This window comes from Dendrobates tinctorius, unplaced genomic scaffold (assembly GCF_039654945.1).
Source record: "Dendrobates tinctorius isolate UK_male_01 unplaced genomic scaffold, ASM3965494v1 ptg000019l, whole genome shotgun sequence".
NCBI classification, from domain to species: Eukaryota; Metazoa; Chordata; class Amphibia; order Anura; family Dendrobatidae; genus Dendrobates; species Dendrobates tinctorius.
The window spans coordinates 72366389-72379693 of record NW_027361687.1 but is presented as its reverse complement, the minus strand read 5'-3'; positions in this window follow the sequence as shown (position 1 = coordinate 72379693).

Here is a 13305-nt window from a genome sequence, read left to right as displayed (position 1 = left end):
TACCTACCTGCCTGTTGTGCCCAGCGCCAATCTCTGCCGGCACAGAGTGGCCATAAACCGCTCTTGCTGGTGAGTCGGTTGCTTCCGCTGATGTCTCGTTGTCCGAAGCGGAAGAAAAGCCACTGCTCTCTCTGCTCTGTTGACTGGATGTGACTGTCGACATCATGCTGATTGACAGCTGGCACCCTGCTGCCTAATTGCGGGGAGCCAGCTGTCAATCAGCAGGACATCGGCAGACATGCCCTGTCGGCTGAGCAGCTCTGAAGTGGAAGAACTGCTCTGTTGATGATCAGCTAAATCACCCACCGGGAGGTGCGGTCGGTGACCAATTTATGATGATGCCGTGTAGAATGGGCACGTAGCTAGCAACTAATTGCTTGTTAGTTTTAGGGCCCAAAGTAAAAAAAAATTCCTGGATAAACTCTTGAAGGGTACCTGCTGGAAATGTGCAGATTGCTTCTTGTAACCACAGTCAGTGCTCTCCAGCAGAGAACAGAAGCTTATTGAATTTCCTTTCCCTTCAGGATGCAAGGTTTGATTTTTGATTTGCCGGTCTGGCACAGTCACTTGTCCCTGGCACACATAACATTGTGTCGGGGACCCTGAAAGCTCAGGAAACTCATGCCACAGAGCACTGACCTGGACATCATGTCACAATACTGGGTGGGCCATTTATATGGATACACCTAAATAAAATGGGAATGGTTGGTGATATCAACTTCCTGTTTGTGGCACATTAGTATATGGGAGGGGGGAACTTTTCAAGATGGGTGGTAACCATGGCGGCGATTTTGAAGTCTGCCATTTTGGATCCAACTTTATAAATGGCCCACCCAGATGTATCCATATAAATGGCCCACCCTGTACAATGTTCTTCTCTCTGACGGCACATTAGAGTTGAGCATTTGGAACTCAGGTCAAAATTTGCATTACTCAAATACAAAAAAATGGTTGTGAGGAACTTGGAAAGAAGTTTCTACTTCCTGACCAACCCAACTCTGCGACATGGAGGCGTGGAGAGAGTATATTAACGCTATCCTGGAAGAAGCAAGTAGAAGACCTGACCATTGTAAGCTATCCCCACAAATGTGTGCTGCTCTCAGAGCGTGGAGGTCCTTTGGCTGGTCTCTCACCTCTTGAGGTTAAATGATCCTTCGAAAACGTCTTGCTATAGGTGGAAAAAAAATACTATGTTATCAGAGACAAACTTATGTCACCTATTGACTGCACCATTCATGTATCAAAGGAGAGAGCTGGCTACTATGTATGTATCTGCAAGTCCCTGAAGCTCCTGATATTTCTTATAGGACAGAGAGGTGTAGATGGCAGTATCCTGCATAGAAGACTGCATGATATCTTCACTGGCATGAAAATGTAGCATATAGGAGCAGAGGAAAAATAAAAAGTTGGGCCTGACTTTAGTGCTAGATTTTTTTTTTAATGTTCTGTAATAATGGGCCAAACGTTAAGGTTAGGGAAGAGGGACATGGCACCACTATCGGGGCACATGTACACAACCTATTTTTCTCGGACGAATTCGATCCTAGGTTTTCACCAATGGCACTCAAACCTATCATACTCTATGGGGCTCTGCACATGTCCAATTTTTTTATTTTTTGTTCTTGGGGACATGTCCGATTTTGATCGCAGGTGTCAGGATGAAAACCGGCAATGGAAATCCACAGCTGTTAACCTGTCAAATATTGCTGTCTTTGTCACAGCGGCTTTTACAGCGTGACCATAAAGGGACTCTTAATTCTATGCACTGATCGGTGTTCCTGTGATGTGATTGTGGGGCGCCGATGGGCTGCTCATATAGCCAAGGGTCTGCTGAAGAACTGTATGCCTGTCATGATGATTTTCTATAAAGGCGGCGTTCATAGGAGACAGTGACTTTTCCTATATACCGCAACACTGTGGCATCACTGTATATAACACAAGTGAATCAATAATGAAAATGTTTCCAGCTTCCAAATATACAAAAATGTATTCAAGGCATAAGAACAAGGATAAACGGACATGCCCCATCATAGCGGAAAGACACAGCAACGCGTATCGAACAATATGTTGCGGTGTCTTTCCGCTATGATGGGGCATGTCCATTTATCCTTGTTCTTATGCCTTGAATAAATTTTTGTATGTTTGGAAGCTGGAAACTTTTTCATTATTGATTGGCTTCACGAAATATCCGAGCTTTCACACAGCACTTCTAGCCAAGAAAGCAGGTGAGCTGGTTACCTTTTATTTTTTGCACATATAACACAAGTGCCAAGAAGACTGCAGCTTCAAGTCCCCTAAGGGGACTAACAAATGCATTGAAAACTAAAAAAAAAAAAAAAGTTTAAAACATATAAAATCTCATCACTCCCTTTCCTACTTTAAAAAGTAAATAATTTTTTAAAAAATACACAGATTTGGGATCACTGCGTTCGTACAAGTCCGATCTATAAAAATATAAAACAAAATAATCCTATCTGTAAAAAGTGTAATGATAAAAAAAAATCCAAACTCCAGAATTAGTTTGGCATCAGCTGCAACATCATATCCACCCCAAAATTGTATTAGTAAAAACATCATCTTGGGGCTCAAAAAATAATTCCTCCCTCCCCCCCTCCCTTCCCCTAGACTTTGAAAATTGAAAGCTTTATGCGTTTTTGAAAATGGCGACACACAAGAAAAACATTTTTTAAATGTCCAATTTTTTTTCACCACTTAATTAAAAAAAACGTGTCATACATACTACCAAAATGTGAACACATATTCTACTAAATAGATGTGACTATGTAGAAGTGAGATCACTATGAGATTTTATATCAATAATACAAAATTTATTTAAATACTAACAATATCCATGATAATAGGTCATAACAATAATTTATATGAGAATTTGATACACAGAATGAAACCGCATCACAATAACATTGGGACTCACTAACATAGAACACCCAAAATGGCTGGAGGTTCAAAAGTCAAACTGACTATATATAATAGCAGGTGTTACAGCAGTGCAAATACAACATGAACCAACATTATTTGATGGAAATAAGAACCTCAGACACCAGTGTTGATCACAGGTAAGTGTACATATATCTAATCCATATAAAGTTATTGGAATAAAAGTAGTATAATCTCCACTAAAGATATATAATTAATAGTCCGTCTAGACATATGTTTAAATAATAGCCCAAACAGAGTTTATAAACATCCCTTCAAATAAGGGGGGAAATTATACCTGAAGTCATGGTGCCAACAGCAATAGGTAGGTGCCCCTGTAGGAGTCCCACTCAGTAGCCTCGAGTGAGTCCCAATTGTGATGATGTTTCATTCTGTGTATCAAATTCTCATAAATTTATTGTTATGACCTATTATCATGGATATTGTTAGTATTTAACTAAATACATTTTGTATTATTGATATTAAATCTCATAGTGATTTCATTTCTACATAGTCACATCTATTTAGAAGAATGTGTTCAAATTTTGGTTGTATGTTTAACACTTGATTGTGTTTTTGAAGTCACAGCTTCAGATTTAAAGGATAGGCTTGTTGGTGTGTTATAACGTGTGATACATGTTTGGTGTCTGTGTACTCGTAATGATCTGGGAATCATATTAGGTGAGTTTTACCATATAGTAAACATGCATACCGAATCACAGGGAAAAACCCGAATTTAATGGTCAATAATACAAATAGAATAAAAAATATTTTCTTAAAAAATACAAATATAAGAAACAATAATAGTATTTAAATATACCTTTATTATACAATAGTGGTACATAAATATAAAAAAGCAATGTGTGCTCAAATCAATTAAAATATATACCAATATAGGTTTCATACACATACACAGCGGTCCATATTGTATAGTTTACACCTTACCAGAAAATTTATGAATAAAACGGTGACCAAACAAATATGTATATATCAAGCACCAAAGCAGATATATGGGCCTGCACAAAGTGTGAATATACTAAATAACAAGATGCAAAAGTGCAATATTAGCCATCACATAGAGGAGTGTTAATCCAAATAGGGCAATTAAAGTGCAAGGTGCAAAGGAAAAAGAGCAAGAGTGCAAAAAAAACAATTGAGGGTGTATACCTTTAAGGACCGCCAGTAAGCGAGCAACACAGCCCCGACGCGCGTTTCGGAATGAATCCTTCGTCAGGGTATATAAAACAAAAAACAACCAAAACCAATTGTGGAATTGCATTTTTTTTTTTGCTGTTTTGCCATTTGAGTTTTTTTTCCCGTTTTCTAGTGCATCACGTGATAAAATGGATGGTGTCATTCAAAAGTACAACTTGTCCCGCAAAAAACAAGCCCTCATATGTTTATGTGGACAGAAAAATAAAAAAGTTATGTCTCATGGAAGAAGGGGAGGAAAAAAGGAAAACGCATAAAACCTAAGCTGGCCTGTTCCCCACCTGCCATCTGCTATAGAGCTAGACAGCCTCCAGTCGGGGCTGGCTTTTGGGGCTGGCAGACTAGGCATTTGCCTAGGGCCCCAACCATCCTAGGGGCCCCCAGGCAGTGGCTTGCCACATGGCCGCTTTGAGGCCCGTGAGTCGGGGGCCCGTTGCTAGTGCCTCCGCCCCTCCCCCCGCATTGCGCATTCAGCTGCATCGGCATCATAGATGCCAATAAAGTTGAAAGCAATGATGGAGGAGAGAGCATCATGCCCCCCTCTCCCATCATCCCCTTCTGCCTCTGACAAAGCTGGTGTGATGACTAGAGAAGAGCAAATTTGATTGGGTCCCTGCTTATTCGGCAAGCTATAGCTGCAGAGGGAACCCGGATACAATACAGGCCAAAAGTTTGGACACACCTCATTCAAAGAGTTTTCTTTATTTTCATGACTATGAAAATTGTAGATTCACTCTGAAGGCATCAGAATTATGAATTAACACATGTGGAATTATTTAATTAAAAAAAGTGTGAAACAAATGAAAATATGTCTTATATTCTAGGTTCTTCAAAGTAGCCACCTTTTGCTTTGATTACTGCTTTGCACACTCTTGGCATTCTCTTGATGAGCTTCAAGAGGAAGTCACCGGAAATGGTTTTTCACTTCACAGGTGTGCCCTGTCAGGTTTAATAAGTGGGATTTCTTGCCTTATAAATGGAGTTTGGACCATCAGTTGTGTTGTGCAGAAGTCTGGTGGATACACAGCTGATAGTTCTACTGAATAGACTGTTAGCTGCTTTTTTTTCTTGCCACGATCCAAATTCTAAGTAAAGAAAACGAGTGGCCATCATTACTTTAAGAAATGAAGGTCAGTCAGTCCGAAAAATTGGGAAAACTTTGAAAGTGTCCCCAAGTGCAGTGGCAAAAACCATCAAGTGCTACAAAGAAACTGGCTCACATGAGAACCGCCCCAGGAAAGAAAGACCAAGAGTCACCTCTGCTGCGGAGGATAAGTTCATCCAAGTCACCAGCTTCAGAAATCGTAGGTTAACAGCAGCTCAGATTAGAGACCAGGTCAACGCCACACAGAGTTCTAGCAGCAGACACATCTCTACAACAACTGTTAAGAGGAGACTTTGTGCAGCAGGCCTTCATGGTAAAATAGCCGCTAGGAAACCACTGCTAAGGACAGGCAACAAGCAGAAGAGACTTGTTTGGGCTAAAGAGCATAAGGAATGGACATTAGACCAGTGGAAATCTGTGCTTTGGTCTGATGAGTCCAAATTTGAGATCTTTGGTTCCAACCACCGTGTCTTTGTGCGACGGAGAAAAGGTGAACGGATGGACTCTACATGCCTTCCCACCGTGAAGCATGGAGGAGGAAGTGTGATGGTGTGGGGGTGCTTTGCTGGTGACACTATTGTGGATTTATTCAAAATTGAAAGCATACTGAACCAGCATGGCTACCACAGCATCTTGCAGCGGCATGCTATTCCATCCTTTTTGCGTTTAGTTGGACCATCATTTATTTTTCCACAGGACAATGACCCCAAACACACCTCCAGGCTGTGTAAGGGCTATTTGACCAAGAAGGAGAGTGATGGGGTGCTACGCCAGATGTCCTGGCCTCCACAGTCACCAGACCTGAACCCAATCGAGATGGTTTGGGGTGAGCTAGACCGCAGATTGAAGGCAAAAGGGCCAACAAGTGCTAAGCATCTCTGGGAACTCCTTCAAGACTGTTGGAAGACCATTTCCGGTGACCACCTCTTGAAGCTCATCAAGAAAATGCCAAGATTGTGCAAAGCAGTAATCAAAGCAAAAGGTGGCTACTTTGAAGAACCTAGAATATAAGACATATTTTCAGTTGTTTCACACTTTCTTGTTAATTATATAATTCCACATGTGTTAATTCATAGTTTTGATGCCTTCAGAGTGAATCTACAATTTTTAAAGTCATGAAAATAAAGAAAACTCTTTGAATGAGGTGTGTCCAAACTTTTGGTCTGTACTGTACATGGAGCGCTCCTGATAATCAACTGTCGTAGCTGCTTGTGTCGCGGCTGTGTGGCAATCACAGCACACAGGCTCTCCATGCATGTGTCATTACTGTGTTACAGCCGCAACGCATGCAGCTGTGGAGCCGAACACCTGATCAACCGGAACGCTCCATGTATTCTGGTTCCCTCTGCAGCTTATTCTGTAAGCGCTATAGCTTGCCGAATAAGCAAGGACCCGATCAAATTTGCTCATCTCTAGTGATGATGTCACTTCATTGTGCACCATGCTGCACCAAGCACTGGAGCTGCTGAGATGAGAAGCGCTGCCTTGGGGAACGAGGAGAGAATTGTATTTACTTATCTTTTAAATCAGTCAGAGCGTGGTGGCCATAATACTGCAGGATGGGGAGCTGCATTATACTATATGGGGATGCATTATACTCTGTGGGGTGGCATTATACTCCTGTGGGGGCAACAGTATACTCTGAGGGGGCTGCATTATTTTATAGGTCTGCATTGTACTGTATGGGGTGGCTGCATTATTCTTTGGGGCTGCAGTACTCCTGTGGGGGTTGAATTATACTCAATTGGGTGGCTGCATTATACTATGGGGGGGCTACATTATACTCCTATGATGCGGCTGCACTATACTCCTATAGGGGTTGCATTCTATGCCTATGGGTGGCTGCATTACATGTATGGGGGCTGCAATATACTCCTGTGGTGGATACATTATAGTCTATGGGGCTGTATTATACTTCAGTGAGGGGGCTGCATTATAGTCCTGTGGGAGGGCTGCATAATTCTCCTATGGGGCTGCATTATACTATAGGGGAGCTGCATTATTCTACGGGTCTGCTCTGCATTGTACTGTATGGGGTGGCTGCATTATTCTATGGGGCTGCATATTATACTATAGGGTTGCTGCATTATACTTTTGTGGGGGCTGCATTATACTATAGGGACTACATTATATTTCTGTGGGGGCTACATTATAATCCTATGAAGGGCTGCTGTATACTCCTATGGGGCTGCATTATATACCTATGGGGGGGCTGCAGTATACTCTGAGGCTGCATTACACGCTGTGGGGACTGCATTATACTCCTGTGGGGGATGATTACAGTCTATGAGGCTGCATTATGCTCCTGTGAGGGGGCTGCATTATACTATAAGGGGGCTGCATTGCACGCTATGGCTGCTGCATTATATTTCTGTAGGGGCTACATTATTCTCTTATGAAGGGGCTGCAATATACTCCTATGGATGGGGGCTACAGTATACTCCTATGGGGAGGCTGCATTATACTCCTCTGGGGGTTGTACCCCTTGAGCCCCAAGGCAGTGGCATGCCGTGTGGCTGCTATGGAGCCCGTTAGTCTGGGACCCGATGCTAGCGCCTCCGTGGGGAATGAGGAGAAGTGAGGATGCCAATACAGTTGAAATCACTGATGGAGGAGAGAGCATCACACCCCCTCTCCCATTATCCCCCTTTGACACAGTGGGTGTGATGATGTCACTATCGTGCACCACGCTTTGCCAGGCAGTGGAGCTGCTGAGGTGAGGAGAAGCGCTGCAGCAGGGAAAGGAGGAGAGAATTTTATTTCTTTATTTTTTAAATCAGTGAGTTTGTGGTTGCCATAATACTTGGTTTGGCTGCGTTATGCTCCTGGGTAGACTGCAGTGTATTCCTATAATGGGGCTGCATTATACTCTATGGAGTGGCTGCATTATGCTAAAGGGGGGCTGCATTATTTTATGGGGCTGTATTATACTCCTGTGGGGGCTGCATTATATTCCTATGGTGCTGCATTATAGTATAGGTGTGCATTATTCTATGGGGCAGCTGCATTATACTCCTATGGGGCTGCTGTTGTGAGTTCATTTTCCCCGTGCAGCAGGTTAAAATTGTCATCTCTTTGCTGCGTGGCGATCCCCAGGATTGGGCGTTTTCTTTGAAACCAGATGATCCTATTCTGACTAATGTGTACGCATTCTTTCAAGCCTTGGGGTTGTTGTATGACGAACCTAATGCTATTGATCAGGCTGAAAAGACCCTGTTGGCATTGAACCAGGGTCGAGATTCTGCAGAGTTGTACTGTCAAAAGTTCTGAAAGTGGGCGGTCCTTACTACCTGGAATGATAATGCCTTGGCTGCTCTCTTTCGGAAGGGTTTGTCAGAAGCCGTAAAAGATACTATGGTGGGATTTCCTGTTCCCTCTGGTCTGGACGATTCTATGTCATTAGCCATTCAGGTTGATCGGCGTTTACGTGAACGCAGGATTGCACGAGAGGTGTTGCCACCGGTTGAACAGACGTTTGAACCTATGCAATGTGATAGAGTTTTGTCTAAGGCGCAACGTCAGGAGTTCAGAAGGCGTAATAAGCTGTGTTTTTTCTGTGGAGATGTCTCACTCCCATTCCAGGTAGAGGTGGATGCTTCTGAGATTGGTGCAGGAGCTGTTTTGTCCCAAAAGGATCCTGTGACATCTAAAATGAATCCCTGTGCTTTCTTTTCCCGAAAGTTCTCTCCATCTGAACGTAACTATGATGTGGGGAATCGGGAACTGTTGGCCATGAAATGGGCATTTGAGGAGTGGAGACATTGGTTGGAGGGAGCTAAACATCAAGTTGTGGTCCTCACTGACCACAAGAATTTGATTTACCTAGAGTCGGCTAAACGCTTGAACCCTAGACAGGCTAGGTGGGCCTTGTTTTTTACACGTTTTGATTTTGTGGTCTCTTTTCTTCCTGGAACTAAGAATGTCAAGGCAGATGCCCTCTCTAGGAGCTTCTTTGCTGATTCTCCTGTGGTGACCAAGCCTTCTTAGGCGAAGGGGTAGTTCTTTCTGCTATCTCGCCCGATTTGAGACTTGCTCTGCAAGAGTTCCAGGAGGACAAGCCTGAGCGTTGTCCCAGTGGAAAGTTGTATGTTCCTGACCAGTGGAAGAAGAGAGTGATGTCTGAAGTTCATTGCTCTGCATTGGCTGGTCATCCAGGTATTTTTGGTAATAGAGATCTGGTGAGTCGCTCTTTTTGGTGGCCCACCTTGTCTCATGATGTCAGGAATTTTGTGCAGTCCTGTGGGACTTGCTCCCGGTCTAAATCTTGTTCTCGCTCTAGTGGGTTGTTGATGCCTTTGCCTGTCCCCAGGAGGCCATGGACCCATATTTCTATGGATTTCATCTCTGATATGCCGGTCTCTCAAATAATGACTGTTATTTGGGTGATTTGTGATAGGTTCTCTAAGATGGTTCATCTTGTACCACTCCCTAAGTTGCCGTCTTCCTCTGAGTTGGTGCCCCTGTTTTTGCAACAGGTGGTTCGCTTGCACGGGATTCCTGAGAACATTGTATCTGACAGAGGAGTTCAGTTTGTGTCTAGATTTTGGAGGACTTTCTGTTCCAAGCTGGGAATTCAGTTGTCCTCCTCTGCTTTTCACCCTCAGACCAATGGGCAGACAGAGAGAACAAACCAGACCTTGGAGTCGTATTTGAGATGTTTTATTTCCGCTGATCAGGATGATTGGGTTTCATTTTTGCCCTTGGCCGAATTTGCTTTAAATAATAGAGCTAGTTCTGCCACTTTGATGTCACCTTTTTTTTGTAACTTTGGGTTTCATCCTCGATTTTCCTCAGGGCAGGTGGAGCCTTCTGCCTGCCCAGGTGTTGGCAATGTGGTGGAGAGAATGCACCAGATCTGGGACCAAGTGGTGGATAAGTTATCTCTCTCCCAGGAAAAGGCCCAGCGGTTTTCCTATCGACATAGGACCATTGGTCCCCAGTTTAAGATTGGTGATATGGTGTGGTTATCATCAAAAAAATATTGCTATGAAGGTGGCTTCTCCTAAGTTTAAGCCTAGATTTATTGGACCTTACAAGATTTTGGAGATTATTAATCCGGTCTCTTTTCGTTTGGCTCTTCCTGTCACATTTAAGATCCATAATGTGTTCCATAAGTCCTTGTTGAAGAGGTTTGTTGAACCAGTTGTTCCTAGGGTGGCACCTCCGGACCCTGTATTGGTTGAAGGTAACATGGAATATGAGGTAGAGAAAATGCTGGATTCCCGTCTGGCTACACGGAGACTCCAGTATTTGGTTAAGTGGAAGGGTTATGGTCAGGAGGATAATTCCTGGGTCTCTGCCTCTGATATTCATGCCAAAAGATTGGTGCGTGCCTTTCATCGGGCTCACCCTGATCGCCCTGGTGGCGTGGTTGAGGGTTCGGTGACCCCTCCTCAAGGGGGAGGTACTGTTGTGAGTTCATTTTCCCCTTTGTCACTGAGGTCTGGTGAACTCCCTATTCTGGTAAAGGAAGGTAATGAGCCTGATTATCAGGCACCTGAGCCTGATGATGATGACTGGCTGAGTGGAGTCACGGACTGGATATAAGGCTGCCGACGCCCTTCTGCCCTGCGGGTGATTTCTCTGTGGACTTCTAGGAGACCAGTCTGATTCCTGCTCCTCTAAAGCTAAGTTTTCTGCTTTGCCTGTTAGCATTTGTGTTTTGTTTTTGTTTGCCTTGCTTTTCTGGATTCTGCCATTCCCTGCTGGGGTGAGCTGAATCTCCTTTTGCCGGTTGCTCTGTCTTCAGAATATTCCTGAGTACTGACATAGCTTTTTGAAGCCTAGCGTCTTCAGGGCCTTTTTCACTGTCAGTTTGTTGGCTCTTATTTTCATAGGGTTTTTCACGGATTGCAGACAGCAGCCTTCCTGTCCTTTCCTATCTAGTTAGCTTGGGCCCCGTCTTTGCTCAGTCTATCTTTCTGTCTGTGTTTGTGTTCTTTCTTCTTGCTTCACCGTCATTATATGTTTGGGGCTGCCTTTTGCTTTGGGGTCTGCTCTGGGGAAGTTTAGATTTCCCTTTCTGTCTTTAGGCTATATAGTTCTCCGGCTGTGATCGAGGGGTCTAGGGCATCGTAGGAACCCCCCCACGGCTACTGCTAGTTGTGTTGATAGGTTCAGGGGTCTGCAATCCGATAGCTGCCAACTTCTCTGGTTTTCTGGACTTAGCTAGCATTTCTGTTTTTGCCTCCTACGGTGACTCATTCATAACAGGCTGCATTATACTATAGGGTGCTGCATTGCTTGCTGTGGGGGCTGCAGTATACTCCTATTGGGGGCTGCATTATACTCTATGGGGCTGCACTATACTATAGGGGGCTGCATTATAGTCCTGTGGGGGTAGTTGCATTATACTCCTGTGGGGGTTGCATAAAACCTCTGTGTGGGGCTGCACTGTACCATATGGAGCGCTGTAAGGTGCATTATATTTCTATGGGGCTGCATTATACTATAGGGGGCTACATTATACTCCTATCGGGTCTGCATTGTGCTATAGGTGGCTGCATTATACTATATTATACTCTTGTGGGGGTTACATTATACTCCTATGGGGGGGGTTGCAGTATACGCTTTGGGGCTGCATTATACTATAAGGGGGCTACATTACACGATATGGGGGCTGAATTATACTCCTCTGGAGTATGCATTATAGTCTATGGAGCTGCATTATACTCCTGTGGGGGTCTGCATTGAACCATATGGAGGACTGTGGGTTGTGCATTGTATTATATGGAGGACTGTGAGGTTTGCATTGCACTATATTGAGGACTATGGGGCACATTATACTATATAGACGACTATGGCATATATGCATTATACTATATTGTGGACTATGGGGTGCGTTATGTTATATGGAGGACTATGGGGTGCATTATGTTATGTGGAGGACTATGGGGTGCATTATGCTGTGTGGAGGACTGTCGGGTGTATTATACTAAACAAGCAAATGCTGACCATTCATGGATTGATTGGCTTGTTTATGCCGGAACAGAAATCAATGTTCTCAGCAGAACATTGCACAGTGTAACCTCCAGATATGCTGCTGATAACATGATACAGTATGGGGACAGATTGATCTATTAGTGATTGTTCTGTCCCCATCATTGTTCCTCAGCTAGTGTAAAGAGGCCAGGAAACAAGTGTCGAACGACTTCAGTATTGTCGATCACACTCGTTTAGTGGACTGAACGCAGCGCATGTAAATACAATGGAAATGTTTCTGTGTGATGGTGCAATATGTGAGCATTAGGGGCCCCACTTTAAACTTCTGCCCAGGGCCCCACTTTGTCTGAACCGGCCCTGCCCCCGATATCAGGTCTTCTGTTATGCAGCGGTATATGTGTGCGCTGACTACAATCCACGTGAGCAGCAGGATTCCCAGGAGGCGTTTGCTTGCCTTGTGAGTAGATAAATCAATAGCAGGACTTTATCATTCCAAGCAGCTGACGCTGTGGATTCAGCCCTGAACATTTCCATTGACCGCCCGGCAGGAGACACCATTACCGAGCAGCATGCAAAGATTCCTCAAGATGATGAGAAATATTGCAACTGTGCCAGCAGATCAAAGAAAGTAGCGGCATGGAAATAAGCCAGACATGCAAATCCTACACATTTATTCTGTGCACGTCTGCACTGCCACCCTTCCAATGGGATCTGCCTGGTATTACAAAAGAAAAGAGCTGCAATACTGCTCTTGGACATATGTGGCGCTGTTTTAGGACAAATATTTACTAAGCCATTATTTGCTAATACTAGAAATTCTTTCAAGGAAATGTTACAAGGTTATCTGCCGATGACCCTCATGGGCATCTTTATAGGTGCAATGGCATCTGTAAGGTAGGTTAAGAACGAGATCTTCTTTGAATATAAATATGATCTCCTCCTCCTCCATGAAGGGATGCCAGCTTTCCAGGCCACGGCGTGGTCTCCGGCATGCTAATGCCTCCTCCCTTCTCTTTGCACTGTGTCCCGGCAGTGTGCCTAGGGTGCTTGTGTGCATGTTCCCCTGTTCTTAAAGGGGCAGCACGCGTATATAGTAAATGCTCCCAGCAACA